Genomic DNA, 13,611 nt, shown 5'->3' with positions numbered 1-13,611 from the left:
AAAATTAGATATGAATAACCTATTGAATATTTCTTACAGAAAACTTCAGATTAGAAAATTGATAAATCGGACATTTATCAGAAAAAAGTTGCCTTAAATTAGATATGAATAAACTATTGAATATTTCTCACAGAAAACTTCAGCTTAGAAAATTCATAAATCGGAGATTTATCAGAAAAAAAGTTTGCTTTAAAAAAAATTGTAATCTAAAATTGAATAAACTTGTTTGTATACATATAGTTTATGCCAAGAAGTTAGCAAAGGTTATAAATATTATGATTCCTTGAACTACTGAAGTTACACACGGTAAAAAAAGGGCGTCGAGCCAAACATCCGTCAAGGGCGTCGAAAACCTTATTACGGATCTGCTCATGGCAACATGACAGAATTGATCACCACTATTATTATTTCAACAGTTCTATTGTTTTCCAATGCAAATATGATTTAAAATATTTTTACAAAAGTTAAGCAATACGCATTGAGAAAACTACTTGAATTGGTGATCCTACAGTCTTAGATCACCAATTCAAATAAGTTAAAATCAATGTCAAATAATTATATATTAGATAAGTTCTTGTTAACTAATGCAATTCAATAAATATTCCAAAAGTTAAGCAATGTGTGTTGAGAAAACTACTTGAATTGGTGATCGAAGACTTTAGAAGTTAAAAACGTTACTTGTCAAATAATTATTTATTGGATAAGTTATTGTTAAAAACGTCAACTTATAATAAATAAAAGTTTTCCAAAAGTTAAGCAATGTGCGTTAAGGCAACTACTTGAATGGTGATCAAAGACTATATAAGATAAAATCGTTACTTGTCAAATACTTATGTAATGGATAAGTTATTATTAAAAATGTCAACTTATAATAAATAAAAGTATTCCAAAAGATAAGCAATGTGCGTTTAGGAAACTACTTGAATTGGTGATCAAAGATTATAGAAGTTAAACTCGTTACTTGTCAAGTACTTATGTATTGCATAAGATATTGTTAACTACGTCAACTTATAATAAAAACATGATAAAATAGAGCAAAAATGTTAATAAAAGGCTTATTTTATTGTATGAAATAAAGGTGACTGGAAAGTTATATGGAAAGAAAATGTGTGCCATTACTTTCTGAGCAAAAATATGTATGTGAGTGAGTTCAGTGCTAAAAATACCTGCGGAATGACTCAGATGTTATGCAAGACACATAAAGTAAATAATGTGTCTTGTCTGATTTGCAATGTCTTAGTAATAAACCTTATTTGCGCGTAATAATATTCCCATAATCAAGCATTTATAGATCGTTCATTTGTAACGTGTATTTTCGGTTGATCTAATTTTAGTGTGATTTTAAAATCAATAAATTATTGCCAAAGAATAATTTCGTTATGATGATTGAATTTCTTTTTTGTGCAATTTTTATGAAATCAAAGCTGCAAAGTTTCGAAAGATCTGATGGTTATTTTAGTGGGTCATAGAAGAGTCCAGATGCGCGAAAATTGATCAATTACCTAAACAACAGACTTTTGTAATAACGTGCAATTTTTCTGTTTGTGTGTGTGTGTGTGTTTATCCTTTCGGCTTAAAATAGAGCCACGTCATCATGCAGATATCGGTCCGAGTCAATGCCAAAGAAACCGTGGTACGCGCAAGGTGCAACAATCACAACCGAAACAACAACAAAATAAGAGAACTATTTATATGTTTGTATCGCTGTGTGAACTGGCTCAAATGGATTGAATTACGGGCGATTTCTTCACTTTTTTTTCCTCTCATTACACCTATATCAACTTTTATTTCTCTTCTCGGGAATCGCTGGGACGTGACTGTAGATGGAGATCCGACGTGGCGATAAAACGTGGCAATCTCCATCCAAAAACAACAACAACACAAAAAAAACGATGGATGGACGATGTTGTCCAAATGCGTGGATGAGGGAATCGACTCTCTTTTCCTCCCAACTGACACGACGTGACCGGCTGCAGTCGAATTAGAAAGTCTTCGACCCGTCGATCGAAACAATTGCCAATATCTTCCAAACAATCGCATTGCAATTTCAATAACGTCGTTGTTTCCTTTTTTTGTATCTTTGTTTTCTGCACGCTTTTCCGGCATCAGAGGTTAATACACGTATTTCTGTATTCGGGGTGAAACACATAACATCAACAACAAGTCCAACGTTTTCATTCCTTCCATAAATGTATGCAAATTCGTTCTTTCTTCAAGTGAAATTGGTACTCATTTTAATAAAACGTAGATTAATCATAGCTTCTATAACTTTATTTTCGTAACATTTCTTCATTCTTGAAGACAATTTTGTACTTATTTAAATGTTTCAAACTTCATTTTGTAAATTATTCAAATATATAAATATTTCAACAAAAAAAATGGAGAAATTTTTGTTTCTATTGAAATTTTAACTAAAAATTTGATAACTTTACTATTACTAATTAATTAATAAAGATAGTTAATTTTTCGTAATTATAAATATAATACTTAAAGTATGTACAAATATAAAAAAAAATCTTTGTAATTTGTATAAATAAATATTTTTTTGTTATATGATTTATTGAATCTTGAAGTTCGTAATGAGAAATCACTTTACGGTTCAAACAGTTGAGGAAACAGCTTTAGCAGCGAAATGGATTGGGTTTAAGTATCGTCGTTTCGTGATTTTATGTGTGCGTATTCTTAGATTTTACTTTGAAAATGAAACGATAATTTCAATTGAAACACACGCAAAATGAACATACAGACCGCAGAATCGATTTGCGAAAATTTAATTTGAAAAAAAAGTTGCATTTGGCAAGCGATTTTACGACCAAAGATAAAAAACGATTTCATTACATCCTCTTCATTGTTTTCATATTTTGTTGATGCAGTTTTTCTTTGATTTCTATTCCTTCATATATAGATGGTAAAGAGAATGATGAAAAAAAAAATCATAAAGTTGATGAAAACGATATGAATTATGAAGATGATAAAAATCAACAAGATGATGAGGATTAATGAAGAAGATGATGAAGAGAATGAGGACGATGAAGTTGGTGAAGAAAATGAGCTTGAGGATGAGAATTATGAAGATGAAACTTCAAAATAAGACTCAACCAAACGACAAAGGAAATGCAACTACACGCTAAAGAGTATAAGAAAACAAAAACAACGTTTTTGCTAAAATTATACGTTTCGGAAATTGCTGAAACTCTCGTCGTCTTTGTCTCTTTCACAAATGTGTGTACATATATATTTCACATTCTTCTGGTTGCACTTTAAATGCAGACTTTGTAGATTAGTTTAAGTGCTTTCGAGCTTTGATTCATGTTAAATTGCACAGTGGGAAACATGCCCAATCATGCTCCCATTGTTGATTTCCATTCCAACCGTTTTACCTATTTTGCCTTGTCTTTCTTTCGCATTGCAAACGGATAATTTGCAAATAATCGTTTTCACTTTTTTTTGTTGTTGTTGCAAACATTCAATCCTGAGATGTTACAACAAGCGCGCAATCAGTTTTAAGTAAACTAAATCTCGCGAGTCAACAATACGAAGATATAAGAACTATTCAAATATTACATAAGCATAGCTTCTATGAATTATTTTATAGTTAGATTCTTAGTAAACGTTTTCTTCTTCATTCTAATTACACATTAATCTAGCTTTTTATTGCAATTTATTACATAATTTATTAAGAAATTCAATGCTTGATGCTGGATATTATTTGCATATTGATAGCTTAAGTAAATAGGGAAGATATTTATAACAAATTCACAAATTTAACTTAATTTCAGTAATAAAGCCATTTAGTTCTGTTAGTAAAAATAGATGGCGTCACTTTTAAAGTGTATTTAATGTACTTGAATAAAATTAAGTACAAAAAAATGATAAAGTTTTTGTATTTAAAAAATAAATATTTTATAATAATGACTTAATTTGTTCTCTTCATCAATTCAAAATTTGTTATTGGCATTTTCTATCAATTAATGACATAAGTGTCAAAAACAGCTGACAATGACAGTTGTTATGTAACTAAGTAAAATTAATTTGACAACCTCACAAGAATTAAACGACTTCAGATTTTTTTTTAGACACAAGGATTATATAATTTCTTAAAAACAAATGACGTCATCCGTCATATTTTTACTACGTGAAATGTTTATAAAATGTTACACACTTAATATTTATTTTTTATGAGAAAATTCTTGGAAATAATAAAAAATAATTGTTTATTTTTTTATTTTCTCATTTAAAATAACATAACAATCTTTATAAAAACACCAAGTCTGCACTTTCCAATTATTTTGTCTACTTTTTTTATAATACAAATATTTATAATATTCAAGTGCTTTTCTCGAATTCCTTAACAAGAAATATTATTTGATACTGAAAATTATTATAAATATCTATGATAATCAAGTAGTTTTTGCCATTTGTTCAATTACGCAATACTTGACAAGTAAAAGGTAATATGATTTGGTAATGTTAATAGTACTAATAATTATTATAAATATATATGATAATCAAGTACTTTTTGCGATTTGCTCAATTACAATAGACAATACTTGACAAGTAACAAGTAATATGATTTTATAATGCTAATAGTACTAATAATTATTATAAATATGTATGAATATCAAGTACTTTTTGTGATTTGCACAAAACGCAAGACTTAACAAGTAACAAGTAATGTTACTTTCGTTTTTTTTCACAAAATTTATTTTCATTTTTACATTTATAGAAAAAATATAATTAGTATAATAATTAATTTTGAAATATGTTCTTCCTTACACAACATAAAGTATCAAATTTCAACGTATCAAATTTCGAATACATATTTTTTTTCATTTATACTTCTAATTCGTTGATAAAAATAGAGATGTCGCTTCGAATCTCTCCACGAATGGAGAACCGAAGGAACATAAATCTCGACGTACTTTGCTGGTAGCGTGTAAACGTTAATTGATCAAACTATTTGGTGACACGAGCTTCTGGTCGTTCTAAAAATATGTCCAGAAAGGAAACAGAAAGAAAAACTTCTTCTCTTCATCTTTCGCTCGAACGAAAAAGGGGAGTAGTGTAAATATAGCTCAGGAAATAGTTATTGGGAATTCTCCCTAGTCGAGAAAGGAGGAAAGAAGTCTGTCGAGCACGTGCCCCATATTTTGACAGACTTTTTCTCACCCCTCCGATCAGCATCTGTTAAGTGCGCCACCCGCGATCGCACACTCTACTCTCCCTCATCCAAGCTTCTTCCGCTATAAAAAACTCATCGCGTGGCTTAAAATCTTACAAGAAATCCTGTTTCTTTTTTTTATAGATTTTCCTCCTTCTGTTGTGTCGTTGTAAAAGAACGATAAATCTTTGAAACTTTTTTTATTTCAATTGGATTTAGTCTAAATCCCGAAACACAGATTTTGTAGACGGTTAGTGTTAACGCAACAATAAACATTACATAGTGAAATAATAAAGTCATCCTGTAATGATGAGAAACGTTGAAAAATTCATAAATAAATTCATGTTTGTAACAAAATTAAAGATAACTAATTGAAACTAAAATGAAACATAAAATCAGTCATCATGTTACACTAAAAAAATTAAATTATCATTTTATAACCCATTCATCCAAGTATCCAAAAATGTTGCTTAACTTTATCAAATCTGATTTGATAATGATCTTTTACTTTTTGTGATTTGCACAATTATAAAACGCAGATTTAGTCTAAATACCGAAATACACATTTACTCAATTAAAATACGTAGTACTTGACAAGTAATGTTATTTGATAATGGTAATAGTACTAATAATTATTATAAATATGTAAGATAATCAAGTAGTTTTTGCCATTTGCTCAATTACAATATACAATACTTGAAAAGTAACAAGTAATATGATTTGATAATGTTCTTTTACTTTTTGTGATTTGCACAATTACAAAACGCAAATTTTGTCTAAATGCCGAAACACACATTTTTGTAGACTTTAGTCATTCTGTAACGCTAGCAATATTTTTATCCATCCATCCAAGCACTCAAAAAAACGTTGCTTAACTCTATAACACAGCTAAATAATCTAAAATATTTTTTGAACGCATTCAGTTGAAAGCAAAACTGAGACACTTCTTGCGACGATTCCGCTTAAGCTATAAATAACAGATGTGTAAATTTAGAAGAAATGACGAAACTTCACGCCATTAATTGTGATATTTTTTTTCGTTTCAAACTAGTTTTTGTTAATTAGATAAAAGTAAAATTTAATAAAATCTGCGTTTACGAAGATCACACAAAGTTTTGCGTAATTTATTGCGTTTTCAATGAATCTATACATCAATGCTTGTTGCCAAAGAGTGGAATAAATATCAAGTCTGCAAATTGCTTATTGCGAAATTTATAAAAATTTATGATGATGAATAGCGAACTTTCTAAAACGCCGATTATATCCAATTCTATACAATTTATTGCTTATTTTTAATGAAAAAAAAGACTAGCTTTAATTTATAATTTATTACATCTGTAAGTTTTATGTTAGCAGTTTCAAAGATTTGCTGTATACACACAGATTCCAAAAAACAAGCTCTAAATCAGTTCAACTTTTATATATAATTAAAATCACTTATAGTAATCATTAATGAAATTATAAAATTTTGGGAATACCAAAGATTTACGTCATTACTATCATTAATAAAATGATATAATTTTGGGAATAGTAAAGATTTATATCGTTTATAGTAATCATCAATGGAATATAATTTGGGAATACCGAAGATTTACAAAAAAAACTTCAAAAAAACCGTCACTGTTATCTTCTCTCACATAAGTTTAGATCACTTATAGTAATGTTTACATGTAAAATAGAAGAAATGTCATAAACAAATCAATTATTTCCTTTTTGTATAACAAAATTTGTATACCAAATAAATCTTCCAAATATTAATAAAAAAAATAAATCTTGAAAGGTTACTATAAACAACATTATAAACCGGACTAATCGAGGACTTTAAAACGCACAAAAGAAACTTGAGTGTATAAAGAGAAGATAACGATGATTTTTATATAGAAAATTTTTGCTCAATTAAAATTTAGTTTGTTTCACTGATCGAAGCTGCACTATACGAGGTATTGTTGTATTAAACTAAGAAATCAATTCCTACTTTTCTATCATATTTTGACTCTCACAAAATTTAGTTTTCTTCGAAATATTCATACCGGACTATAGTGAATCCGAACTGACCGAAGCCGCGCTCTGCGAGGTATTGTATTAAATTAAGAAATGAAAAATAATCGAAACGTTGATATATAAATCAATAAATTCCTGTTTGTAACAAAAAATAACCCAAATAAATATTCCAAATATTAAACAAAAATAAAATATTGAAAAAAGAACTGTGACATAGATCATATTAAATAATTATTATAAAAAACAGATTCATTTTACATCAATTCCCAGCATAGTCCGGAATATTGACTGTTTGAAACCGGACTAATCGAGGACTTTGAAACTGCACAAAAAGAGACTTTACAGTAAAAAGAGAAAAAAAACGTATATAAAAATAATTTTGTTTTAGAAGTGGACTATAGTTAATCTCGACTTATAGAAGCTCCACACATCAAAGTATTCTTGTATAAACTAAGAAATGAAATCCTACTTTTAACATTGTTTTGAAAATTACAAAAGTAGCGTCACTAAAACCACTGTAACTTATGAACTAAACTTCAGATTGCCATGAAATTTTGACAGGTGTCGTCTGACGGTTGGTAAATCATAAGGATTTAGAGGCGCCATCTATATGTCATGCTACGAACTTATTGAGTGAGGAGTTATATCAAAAACAATATTATTTATCGTCTTTTACATAAGTTCAGATCGCTTATAGTAATCAATAGTAATAGTAAAGTTGATATATATCAAGAAATTCATTTTTGTAAGAAAACTAGAGTAAGTAAATTTTCAAAATATTAAAATTGAAACTAAAATATTTTACTAAAAATTCTGTGAAATAGATAATATTTGACAATAGTCGCATTGTTACTCCAGTTTCGTTATCTGTTTGACCGAGAAAATCAGTGAACGCACACGACATCGAGGTAGTTAAGTATTTGCCAGAATGTAGGTTATTTATATCAAAAAAAAAGTGATTTCGTATCGTTGGCTTTCTGGAAACGCTCGTTGTTATCTACAATTCGAAATATGTTCAATATTTGATGTGATAATAGAAATACTTTTTGATATTCGGTGCGTACAAATATATATATTTTTTTAAAACATTTTCATTTATACTTGTTGTGTACAATATTTCATGGATTGAGGTACTTATTTTGATATTTCTTTGCACTTTATCGAGTAAGTATAAACAATTGTTATCTGTATTTAACACGCTTCGACTCCTTCGTACGTGTTGTTTCCAAGTTTATTTATAAATGTGTTGTGTATTCCTTTTTTTTTTGCTGATACAATGTATTTTAAATTAAATAATATTACTATAAATGTTCTAGATTTGTAGCATATTTTTATTACTTGATATCCACTTCATGTTTTTCTTAATTGAAAATCCTTATACTTTTTACAATACATTTTAAGAAAATTGGACTTTATTTTAAGTAAAGAATGATTCTTATTGAAAATTAGTTTAACTTACATAACTGATATAAAAATCAGTATTAAATTGATATTGAAAAATGTCTTTCATTATCAAAAAAACTGTTTTGATTCAATTAAATAATTAAATGATGTCATTAAAAATACAAAATTTAGCACATAATTATACCAAACCAATTTAAAATCCATTAATAAATTGTTATTGAAAAACATCTTTCAGTACCAAAAAAAAAAGAACGAATAACACCAACAAAAAAAAAACAAACTTTCCACTTTGTGTTACGTAATCAACAAAGAAAATGGAATCTGTTGACTCATTCGGCTTAATTAAAAAAAAATATATATGTAAGCAAGAGATCTCGTCCTTTTTGAAACTCGTTCTTTATAAAATAAAGAACCGGAGAAAATAAAGAATGAAATCGCTCCGGATTAATAACAGAGTTGTGCAAAGTACAATATTTTCGCTCGTTTCTGAACGATTAATTGAAACGCGATTACGTATGAACAATTATAATTAACGATTCATGAAAAAAAAAATGAAGAGGAGAGGAGTTTAAACAACAGATCGCATCATCGTGCGTCACGGCCACGGCACATCACAAGACCCATTCAGTAATTCTCTCTTTCTCTCATTTATTACTTCTTACACTTTTTTTCTTTCCTCCATTTGTTAACTCCTTCCTGCGTTACATAATCCCATAACCGCAGTGTTCTTAACGAAACCCAACTTGTTGTTTCGTTTTTTTTGTTATTTTAGTTTCGGTTAAAATAAACCAATAATAGCAAACGGAAAAGTGAGCGTGGACGTGTGTGTATTATTACGAAACCCGCTAAGTTCAAGATTATCAATGCGAAATCCTTGACTTATAAAATCATCATGACTATTTATACATTTCGAACTCTGTATTTGTCTCTCTGACTTTAAACGAGTTTGCATTTCAATTTGAATGTTTTTGGATTTTCCAGTTTGTTAATTATTGGTTTTTGATCATTTTTATTTTGGATTTTATAGATTTGGATATTATATTGTGTTTTATTTGTCTTTCTTATATGAGTTCTTCTTTTATTTTTAGATATTTCTCTAGTTTTGGTTGTGTTTTGGGTATTTTGTTTTGTTTTATTACTTGTTTTTAGTTTTGGTTGTTTTATTTTTGGTTTTGTCAAATTTATTGTTTTTCTTCTTAGATTTGGGTTTTTATTGTATTTTAGGTTATTTTAATTTTGAAGTTTCGTGTCAAATTTAATGTTTTTCTTTTAGATTAGAGTTTTCAGGTTATTTTAATTTTGAAGTTACGTGTCAAATTTACTGTTTTTCTTTTTAGATTTGAGTTTTGCTTTTATTTTAGGTTATTTTAATTTTGAAGTTTCGTATCAAATTTAGTGTTTTTCGTTTTGTATCTGTTAATTCTTTTGGGTTTGGCTATAATTTAGCTTATTTTATTTTTCAGTTATTAAATTTCGTGTCAAATTTAGTGTTTTTCTTTTTAAATCTGTGTATTTTTCTTGATTTTGGTTGTTTTTTTTAGTTTTCGTTATATTATTTTTGGTTTTGAAGTTACGTGTCAAATTTAGTGTTTTTCTTTTTGGATTTTGATTATTTTATATTGTGTCAAATTTAGTAATTTTGTTTTGAGATTTAGGTATTTTTTATATTCGTTGTTTTTTAGTTTCGAGTCAAATTTATTGAATTTCTGTTTGGATTTTGTTTTATTTATTTTTTGGTTATACATTTTTGTGTCAAATTTAGTGATTTTATTTTTGTATTTAGGTATTTTTTAATTGTTTTTTCAGTTCTGGTTATTTAACGAAGTTTCGTCGTATTTTATTTTTCAGTTATTAAATTTCGTGTCAAATTTAGTGTTTTTCTTTTTAAATCTGTGTATTTTTCTTGATTTTGGTTGTTTTTCTTTTAGTTTTCATTATATTATTTTTGGTTTTGAAGTTTAGTCTCAAATTTAGTGTTTTTCTTTTTAGATTTTGATTATTTTATGTTGTGTCAAAATTAGTGATTTTGTTTTGGGATTTAGGTATTTTTTTTTATTTTCGTTGTTTTTTACTTTTGGTTTTAAAGTTTCGTGTCAAATTTAGTGAATTTCTTTTTGGATTTTTTAAAATTTAATTTTTGGTTATAAAGTTTTGTGTCAAATTTAGTGATTTTATTTTTGGATTTAGGTATTTTTTTAATTTTAATTGTTTTTTTCAGTTCTGGTTATTTAACTTTTGAAGTTTCGTATCAAATTTAGTGATTTTTTGCTTTTATTTGAGTTTGGTTATTTTATTTTAAAAGGTTTTTTGGGGTTTTATTTAAGATCCATTAAGGAAGCAAACGTTTGAGGAGGATTCTACTCTTCGTATGTTGTTCGAGTTCACGAGTTTTTGGCTGAGGGAAACCAAAAATAGAGATCATCACTACCTACTACTACACTGGCGCACGCAATGCGTGATGTGATGCGAGGACTGAAAACTTCCAATTCCTTCCAAGCTAATGACGCGATCCCCCGTTCATTCAACATCTTATCACATCACCGTTTATATATAGACACCCGAAGCCTACATACATGTGCAAATATAAGTAAATAGAGCGTATTATCATCATCGCTCCAAGATAAGCCTACAATGAAGAAGATGATCCATCACATCACAGATTCAGATCGACCAACAGAAATATGTTAGCAATCCAAACAATTGCATCAATCTTCCAACAATTTATAAATATTTGCCTTAGCCAATGCGAATCCGAAATTTCTTAAAGCCTTCAATTTCTTCATTAAATGAACAAAATTAAAAATAATGAAGAAACCATTGAACTATAGAAGAAAAAAATGAAAAATTAAGTTTGCTCGCTTCGTTAATTACTTTCGCTTTAATTGTTGCAGCACTCCCACACAACAGCACACTCCGATGGTTGTAGTATAAACTAGGACAACGTCGAGGTCGGACAACACTCTCTTCTCACAAAACTAAACTTTTTTCTTCTTCTATATATTATTATTATTATTTCACTGAGCACCACAAAACTAAATAATTATATAGAACTGATACACACGCATAAACACACTGTAGTAGTATTACTTCTTCGAAGAACTGTTAAACTGGGGACTGCTCTGAGCTGATCCGATCCGTTTCGTTGGAGGACGCGACGACGACTGAGTCTGAGCGATACTTGCTGGAGGCGCGGACCCCGCACCGGGGAATACGCTGCCCCCGCTCAATTCCCGACTCCCGTTTATATCGTGGTTCAGATATATACGAAATAACTATATACACGCATTCCGCGAAGGCCGATTCTCATTGTTATCGCGCGCGGATTCTGTCATCATCGTTCTATACACAATTTTTTTTTGATCAAATTTTTCTGGCAAAGTACAATTAATCCTTATCGTTCATATTTGACAACTAGATAATATTTGGTATAGGTTGCTAATTGTAATCAGTTTTTGTTTAAATTTAGAATGAGTAGTCTAAGTAAAATATTTATTATTGATATTAAATTTTTTATAATTTCATTTTTGATCTTCAATTTTTTAACTTATATGAGTGATTTTTTAAATAATTTCGCTTAATTTGGGACCATTAAGATAACATTTAAATCTTCTAGTTTTTAATATTGAAATTGCTTTGAAACTTTACATTATTATGATATAAGAATATAATTCGAATTGAAGAACATTTTTCTGTATTATTCAAATTTTTATTTTTTCATTGAATTTAAAAATGTTTATTTAAAAAATCGCTTAATGTAATCATGAAAAAAAAAGTTACATTTTCTCAATCTGATATGAGTTTAAATGTTGTCTCCTTATTTTTTATACGGAAATTGTTTAAAGTTGTCGAATTGTTTTGAAATTGTAAGTCTGATTCTTATGGGAAATCTTGTATTCAAAATATATCCACTTATTGTAATGATTGAAAAAATCTAACAATTTTTATGAATGTTATCTTCTTTTTGTTTATACAAAAATTGTTTAAAAGTATCCAAATAAATATTTACCTTTTTTATAACAATTTAAAGTGAAGATTTTTTGGAATTTTTAAGTTCTTACATTATTAGATAAATATTTCTTTCAATCAGCTTATTGTAATCAATTTTGTAGTTAGGAATGAATCTGTTTTTTTTTTGAGAAATCTTATTTTTTTTAATAAAGTAATCATTAAGGAAACAAAAATAAAATTACATTTGTTAAACTAGTGACGAAGTTTATGCATTTTTAACTTTTAGTATAATTGATTAAGTTTTGAAAGAATAATAGTATAATCTTAAAATGATATTGCAACTAAAATGTTGTGTCATATTTTTGTATCTCGTAAAAATATCATATTATTACCTATTTTTCGAACTATAAGACGCACCTCAAATTTAGAGACGATTTATTGAAAAAAATATTTTAATGTTACTTTCGGACCATAAAAAACAAAATTTGAGTCTATTTTTCTATGTAAAAAGATGCGTCTTATAATCCGGAAATTAGGTAAATAAGGTACGGATCTAAGGCGCTTATAGTATCATTAATATTAGTATAATTATAAACGATAGAAATATTACGTTTTAAAATTAGAAATCAGTCAAATTTTAATTAAAATTTAATCACTTAATCTCGGATATGTTCATCGTTGATCTTCAATTTTTATAAGATATTCTATCCCATAAAGTACAATAGTTAACAAAAATACAATGCTAGATAATATATAATACACGTCGCATATTTTATTAAATTGTAATCATATATTTTTTTATTATGATCATAAATCAGGCAAAATAATGAAATATAATAATTTAATAATGAATGTAATCATTATAAAAATATGTTAATCAATATTAAATTAAATCCGTTTATATTAATGAGTAATATTAACATGGGAAGAAAAAATAAAAAATAATATGTTTTTTTTTTAATTTACAAAAACAAAAAAGTTGCTATGTTAATTGTATTAAGCTGCTTATTGAAATTAGGTAAAGAAAGTAATGTATTTATGATATAAATAAAATTTGGTAAATGTTATAAATACAAATATTATATTTTTTTGCAGAC

General features: G+C 27.7%; 1 protein-coding gene across 5 annotated transcripts in view; it reads right to left on the bottom strand.

Moving 5' to 3' along the window:
- The window catches only part of LOC108556507 (actin-binding LIM protein 2-like), a 34,105-nt gene extending 22,166 nt beyond the window's left edge, over positions 1-11,939 (bottom strand). The window contains exon 1 of one of the 5 annotated variants that reach the window (XM_017912664.1): positions 11,438-11,939. The gene's annotated coding sequence lies outside the window, so the exon portion shown is untranslated. The remainder of the gene's footprint in view (positions 1-11,437) is intronic. The other 4 variants (XM_017912647.1, XM_017912656.1, XM_017912672.1 and 1 more) reach the window with 4 other exon arrangements.
- Positions 11,940-13,611: the final 1,672 nt, after the last annotated feature.

Source organism: Nicrophorus vespilloides, unplaced genomic scaffold (genome assembly GCF_001412225.1).
Source record: "Nicrophorus vespilloides isolate i.1.1-1 unplaced genomic scaffold, Nicve_v1.0, whole genome shotgun sequence".
In the NCBI taxonomy this organism is placed as follows: domain Eukaryota; kingdom Metazoa; phylum Arthropoda; class Insecta; order Coleoptera; family Silphidae; genus Nicrophorus; species Nicrophorus vespilloides.
Note: the sequence above shows the minus strand (reverse complement) of the source record. Positions and strands in the feature narration are given on the sequence as shown.